Raw genomic sequence first — 8,024 nt, 5'->3', positions numbered from 1 at the left:
GTAAGCAACCGAGATTCGCTAAGGTACGCTCTTAATGCATTCCCTAGAAATACAAAATGGGCATCACTAGTAAATACCTTCTATATGTCTAAGGACTTAGAATCCATTATCTTAGAAGAATTATTTTCAACTTTTGAAGTGCATGAATCGAGATGTGCAGGTATGAAGGAGCCAAAGCACAACATCGCCTTTAAGGTAACGAGAGACGAACATGAGTCAAAATCCTCTCTCGACGACGAAGAAATGGTAATGATGGTAAGACATTTTAAAAAGTTATTTAAATCAAGAAAAACTAACCATCCGCATGGTAGAAAGAAAAGGACAATCAAATGCTACAACTGCAAAGAAGAAGGACACGTTAAAGACAACTACCCTAAGTTAAGGAATAAGGATAAGGATAAAGGAAAGAAGCCTGTCCAAACCAACAAGTACAAGACTTTAAAGGCGACGTGAGATGAAACATTATCCGAATCGGAAGTTGAGGCTTTCTCCGGGTTTACGTTGATGGCAAGTCATCAAGACGAACAAGAAGAAAGCTCTTTCGAAATGAGCATCGAGAGCATCGATGAAGGGGGGGCGATATCAGAAGAAAGCAGTAGTTCAGGGGGAGCCACGAACAACGAGATCGATAAGATAAGTCAGGTACGATTTTTTCCTCTCGATAAAATGTTTAAACTCGTTAAATTATTATCAAAAGATTGTTACAAATTAGAAAAAGAAATTAAAGAATTAAAAGTAATTCTAGCAAAATCTTGTCCATTAGAAGATTTTGATAAATTAAAACTAGAAAATGACAATTTACAAAAAAAAAATAAAAAACTTGAAAAATCATACATGCACATATAGTACAAGTATTAGAAGATATAATTTGAACTGGTATTTTAAATATCACAAAGGACAAATTAGGAAAATTTCAAAAAAAAAATATGTTCCTAAAAAATTCTTAATTAATCCAGTTGGTTGGAACCTATATTGGGTTCCAAAGTTTTGTTTAACTTAAACTTTAATTAGACTTAGCACTTTCAGTGAGAAAATTAGACGTTTAATTTCCTTATGAGGCTTTGTCTAGAAGGTGGTTGTTGCTCCAATAACCAAGAAGGTCTAGTGCTTTGCCACAACCTGGAAGCCAAATATTAAATAAAATATTTAATTGACTAACTGATAGAACATTAAAATTGAAATTAGATAATGTTTTGAATAGTTACTCATTTTTTTTTGAAAATTCATAAATTTTTCTATGCAAACTTGTTTAACTTAGAAAAATTTTCTCATTTTTTTAATCTGTTTAACTTAAAGTTTTTAAGTTATTTTATAAACTTTGCTTTACCAAAATGTATTTTATATATTGTACACATTTTTTTAAAAAAACTTAGTAAATTTTTTCTGCTTGAATTTTTTTTTGCTTTCTCTTAGAATTTTTTTTAAGACTTAAAGTTTTTTTTGGTATCAGATTTACTCTACCAAATTTTCTACAAAGTTAGTCTTTGAAAATTTTAACTAAGGAAATTGTTGATTGTTTCTCAAAAATTTTTTACTTAGAAATTTTTTCTAAAAATAATTGCATTGTTAATTCTATCAAAATTATTTTCAATCTTGATAAAGTTTTCAAAATTATTTGAAAATCAGAGTTTTATAAAAGTTACCCTTAGATTTTATGGTACCCTATTTTTTTTATGTGATCAAAGAGGGAGAAGAGAAGATTAAGTCTAAGAGGAGGTGAATTATTTTTTTTTTATTTTTGTACTTAAATTGAAAATTTATTACTTTTATTTTATATTTGTTTACCCTAACTTAACCTGAATTGGTCACATTAAAAAGGGGGAGATTGTTGATACTCTAAGATTATTTTGATGTGATCAAACAAGTTAAGTTAGGTCATGTTGTGTTTAACCTTGTGTCTAAGTGTACAGGAGCTTAGGAGCACAAGAAGCCGAGCAAAAGACGCAGCTAGTGAGAAGGATGACACGGGAAAGAGCCGACGGGCTCGGTGCGTCTGAGGGACAAGTTGCTGCGGAAGAGCACGTAGGCGGACGAGAAGAAGGTGCGCGATGTTTCCGAGGAACGAGAAGCCGGAGCAGAAGTTTGCTCGAAGGCCGGAAGTTGAGTTCGGGTGAGCCCTATTCCGGATGGCCGAAATCACCGAAGCGAGTGGAGCCGGAGTGGGAGTTCTGGATCGAGGCGTGCAGAGCCGGAGTAGAGGGCTCAGACTGAAAAAGTCAATAAAGTTGACTTTGTGAGTCTTCCGGGTGCCCGGAACCCAAAGTTTATCATGTTCGACGTGGACGTTGACTGATGCGTTAGAGATAGAATTCTATCTCACTCTAGGCGCCCCTACCAAGGCTATAAATATAGCCTTGGTCCAGAAGCTAAATAATAACAAGCATCTTGAGTAACAACACTTGTATGCTTTCAGTTTTCATTTAGCTTCTTCTTTTTTGAGCTTTCACTGCTGTAAAGAGGCTTCTCCGCCTGAACGAGATATTAGTGCGTTCCACTTCCTTGGATTAACAACCTCCCCGATTATAACCAAGTAAAACTTCGGTACCGCTGTCTTTCAGTTCATTTCTTATTTTGTTTATGCAAGTGTTCTTTTAAGTTCGAGAAATGTTTGTTCTGTTTTTGTGCAGGGGCTATTCAACCCCCTTCTAGTCGGCCAACGGTCCCAATACTTATAATGTGGCGGAATCTTGTAGCCTCGATGTGGCTCATATGGTCCAAAGTCATGCTAAGCTATTGGACAAACTCAAGGCGTGGGTTAAATGTGACTAAAAGGCTATCAGACCCAACTCCGATGAGACTTGGGTATGATTGGATAAGTCAGCTATCATGTCTCGGCCCCAACTATTGACATCTCCCCGAACTTGGCCTTAGATCCAGACGTCTCCCCCGACATTTTTCATGTCTTGACCTCAGTTGTTGATATTTCATTTGCCTCAATCTCAGATCTGGACGTCTCCCCTGACATCTTGCATGTCTAGGCCTCAACCGCCGACATCTCCTTTGCCTCATATCCAATCATCTCCCCAGCATCCTTCATGTCTCAGCCTTAGCTGCTGACATCTCCCCTGCCTCAACCCTAGATCCAGACATCTCCCCCGCATCCTCCATGTCTCAGCCCAGACTGTCGACATCTCCCTTATCTTAGCCTTAGATCCTGACATCTTCTCCGACATCGTCCATGTTTCGGTCTCAATTGTCGACATCTTTTAGAACACATGACACCAGGTAAATGGAAAAGCGATTATATGATTGTTATATCTTGTCTCCTAGATACCCTCTTGCAAATACGTGATGCTTAGTGGATGAATAAATAACCAATGACTATCGGATCTAGTTCCTTCAATGGCGCTAACATGGAGATGCTTTTTTGTCAGTTGTATAAACTCTAGCGAAGATAAATGCAAGATGATCTCTTTTTGATAACTCTTACACACTCCTTTTTTTCAGCTCCATCAAACTTTTATTTGTTTCTTCTTTCTGCTCTACTTTTCATATCTCAAGCAACCTTAACTTAGCGTCAACGTGATTTGTCGGAATCTCTCTAGTGTCAGTCTAACTTTTTATTGAAATGCATTTTAGATCCTACTCATCCTCTTCACTGACAATTTTCGAAGTGCGTATGTCAGATTATCCATCAAGATGACTTGATCATCATAGTATTTGGCTGAAACAACAAACAAAATAGGTAAGTTTGATCCTATCCTTACGAATAGTGCATGAACCATGCAGTTTTCATTTTTTTTTTTTTACTTCCAATTATGCCAATAGAATTTTAACTTTAGGATTTAGAGGTTAATTTATAGTATTAAGTAAAAAAAAGTATATCGTAAAAATATTTATATGAGAAATGATACCCTAAAAATCTTATGCTGCAGTTTAGTGACGGATTCAGGAATTTAAGTATGAAGCAACGATTGTGATATGAGCTAAGTGTGACTAATTTTTATATGAAACAAGGGATGATATTCTCTCCATCAGTGAAATTCCATAATACTATGTATTACACCGCCGGCCAAGGGGCTAACTGCCAATGCCACCCCTCGGATCTACCTTTGCGCTGCACACACCATACACATCCAAATAAAAATTTCAATTTAATTTTTTTAATACCTCTCTCAAACTCTAAAAATAAAATTTTATTGATATAATCTAAAAAAAATTGCTCGATTCTGATAGTATTAGCAATGATAGGATCGAACTTACCGGCAACATAATTTCCGATCCAAATCTCTGTCCAATCTATTAAATTTGATCCTATGAAATGCAAGCAAACGATGAGATCGAATCTTGTCCATGTCTGTAGAGTTCGTACGTCCAACCAATTGCAAAGCAAAGCGCGTGTCGCGAGAGAGCGGGTCACAGCAAAAACCCGCCACCGACACCGTCCGCCCGTCGCCCAACCCGAGCCAGCACACGCCAGGCCCGGCCCACTGTCTTATCGCATCGCCGTCGGTTTCAGAAGACACAAACCCACCGTTTTGTCAATTAATTATTTAAATTCCTTTCCACCAAACATTATAAGTAAACAAACAACACGACACTCAATGTAAACAATCAAAATCTGTGTCGATCGATCAGCAATGGCTCCCTCTGCTGCCATGCTCTTCCTCAGCTATCACCAGTTGAAGAACCCCCACCAATCTCCTCCTCCTCCTCCTCCTGTTCTTTCTACTTCTTTTTTCATGAAGTTTTCTCGTCCCTCGCTGTGTGAAAGGCCTCCGTCAGCGAAGCTGGACGGCAAGGAAACGACGGCGACGGAGATGGAGGACGAGTTTCAGGAGGCGGTTCAGCTCAGCTGCTGGTCCCTATGATTAAGCATCAATCCATGGATGAATATTTATACACGTGTGTCTGTATGATCTCGATGTGAAATGTAAATATAAGCTCTTTCGTTTACTTGTGCGGATCTTGATACCTAATTTGAATTCACAGGAAGTGTTAATTTATACGTGCAACCTACTAACCAACGCATTCAAAATGGATTATCTACGACAATCGGTGGTGCTATTTGTTTGGGTCATGAGAAAAATATTTTCAATTTTAATACTTGAATAAAAAAATTTATGATTAAAAAGAAAGATCGAATACATAGTTGCCAAAGAAATCGGTTTGGTCCATTCTGGTAAAATCGGGCCGGTAGAAGAATCAGGTTCAATCGCAATCGCCCGATCTCCCAACTCCACGAACTATATCTTGAATCTTCTCCCTAGGCAACGCGGATCTGACCACTCTTCGTCCTTGCGACCGCTGAACTTCGATCGTCAAATAGCACACGCTCCCAGTCTAGGCTACGATTAGCAATGAAGGTCAGTCGCACTTTCTGATTTGCGCAATATTTATATCGCATCGATTCGCGTGTTCGCACTGGTGCGGAAACAGATAGCGGTGGAAGGATGCTTGCACGGGGAGTTGAATAAGGTTTACGCCTCGATTCAGCATAACGAGCAGGTGGAGAACACGAAGATTGACCTCCTTTTTTGTTGCGGCGACTTTCAGGTATTCGAATCAACCATTTTCTTTATGATTTTTTTTTATAAGCTTACAAGCCAATATGATTCTGCTAAAATGATCTAACCTAAGAATAATTTATTTTGGGAGCTGAGGGATGGGGACCAGGTAGATTAATGGTGATCGTGATTGAGAGGAAAATGAAGAAAAGGAGAGAAATTGAGGTTAAAGATGGCTAAAATGCAGATGAATGGTCTCTATAAAACATTAGCGTGATGGCTTTCATATAATCTCTTGCGAAAAGCCCAAAATTCTGTAGTATGATTTCCAGTTTCACCTGAATATGACCTTTAATTAATTTTGGACACATTCTATTTGACTTGGATAGCCGAACGTAGAGTCAATGTATCTAATGTCTTAACAAACAACAAATATATCTCATTTTTTAGGACAATAATAAAAATTGTAGAGGCCATCAATTTTTATGAAATTAACACTTCCCCACCCCGACTCACTTACCTAGGAGGGAAGTTATAAGCTAAACTGATTCAGGATATCATTACCTTACTACTGTCAGTCCAAATGATATCGAACAAGACTTTGATGTATAGTATTTTCCTTCCCCTTTTGTTTTTTACTGAATGGTTAAATGCACCTTCTTCTTGGGACAATATTCTAGGAATAATGGATCTCATCCTAACTTTGTCTTCACAATTGTGAAATTCCACGTACTACTCTTGTTTTAAATAATGTTTACTTGTTATCCATCAAATTCAGCCTCGTTTCTTAACCATTGAGATATTTGGCAATTCTTCTGTTGAATTACAGTAATCTGCTATAGAAGGAAATAATTTGCAACAGTGTACCTTGAATCATTCTAACAAAATCTAGCAACCCCGTATAACTGGTGTATGCAATATAAAACAAATCTTGCAAGCAAGTGGATTTACCTAATATCAACAAGAAAATTACATTTTCCTCTTGTATGCCTCAATTCACTTCTTTTTGACTCTTTAATCTGTGTAGGCAGTCAGAAATGAAAATGATCTTGACAGCTTAAGTTGCCCCCAAAGTATCAAAATATGAATTCATTATGGAAGTATTATTCTGGACAAGCAGTAGCACCTGTTCCAACTTTATTCGTTGGTGGGAACCATGAAGCGTCAAACTACTTATGGAAATTGTGAGTCTCTTTTCCCTCATATAGGCATAGGATGTATTTATTTATTTTTTATTTTGAACTTTTGCTTTGATTGTAGCATAAAAGAGTATGTGGAATGGTTTATAGTTACATTTAGATACTTTTAATTATAATCTAACTTATAAGGGCTTTTGCATATGTACCATTTTGAAGTTTGAAAGATGTTTTTGACCTTTCAAAGTGAGACATTTTAGTTATATTTCTGTCCCAATGCTCAAGTGCTCCACTTATCTTTGACACCCCACACTGTTTAAAGTTTGATATTTAGTTAAATTTCACATCTTATAGGACCCATAATTTTATCATCTACGGCATCCTTAGATTGGTTGACAGAAACTATGATTGTCTATAATCAGATAAGAAAAACTCTCAAATGCCACAACACTTGAAGTTGCATGTAAACTAAACTTCAGATCAGGTTTTGATATCATTTTGGTATTACATTTTATGTTTCATACAAGTAATTATCTTGCAAAGGGCGTTACTACAAATAATTTGGGCATAGTTTAGGTCAATTGAAATGATCAACTTTCATTTTATCATGTTTATTAAAATTAAGAAATTTAAAAGAATCGTTATGTGCCAATTTGTTATAATTATGGCGGTTCTTACTTGGAGTGATGGGAAAGATGAGTGAAGGGATAGAAAAGTGTAGCCGAGGCTTTAATTTTCTAGGAGTGCATATTGTTGCTTTGTAACTTCTTAATGTCGCAATAGTTTACCATGTGATTACCTTCAGCCTTCAGGCTTATAATTTTCGTTGTTTTTTGGCATCATATGAATGTTGATAACATCTATTTATTGGTTTATTGGTATCTGTTTGCTAGATATTACAGTGGATGGGCTGCACCTAATATTTATTTCTTGGGCTTCTCTGAAGTGATTAATTTGGCAACATAAGAATTGGACTATCCGGGATTTATAAGCTTGGACATTATCATCTGGGCAACTATATTTTTCAATCAATATATGTGCTTATTTATCTGTGTTCATGCTTTCTTTTATTTAGTACTTTGTGCAAAAGAAGTTGTTTCAATGCTTGTTAACTGTTGGTGCAAGGAGCACCATACAATTGAACCTAAGTTTTGATTATGGCAAATGGTTCAAAGTTAAGATATCTTGTTATCTAATAAGTGTGAATGAGCCTACAGGAATGTCCTAAGTGTTCTTAGGCAAAAGTCCTAGTGGATTCTAGGCAGGTGGAAAAATCTTAGGGGAGGTAACCCTAAGTCTTGGGGGTGGTAACCCTAGGTGGAAAGTCTTGGCGGGTCGAGCACTTTGGACGAAATCCTAGAGTCGGGGACTCTAGGTGAAAATCCTGGTGGTCGCGAACTAGGTGAAAGACTGGACGGGTCGAAGATCAGATGTCCAGCGG

General features: G+C 37.1%; 1 pseudogene; it reads left to right on the top strand.

Moving 5' to 3' along the window:
• Positions 1-4,838: 4,838 nt before the first annotated feature.
• On the top strand, positions 4,839-7,930 carry LOC122047342 (annotated as a pseudogene).
• Positions 7,931-8,024: the final 94 nt, after the last annotated feature.

This window comes from Zingiber officinale, chromosome 2B (assembly GCF_018446385.1).
Source record: "Zingiber officinale cultivar Zhangliang chromosome 2B, Zo_v1.1, whole genome shotgun sequence".
Classification (NCBI taxonomy): Eukaryota; Viridiplantae; Streptophyta; class Magnoliopsida; order Zingiberales; family Zingiberaceae; genus Zingiber; species Zingiber officinale.
This window is presented reverse-complemented; position numbering and strand designations above follow the sequence as displayed.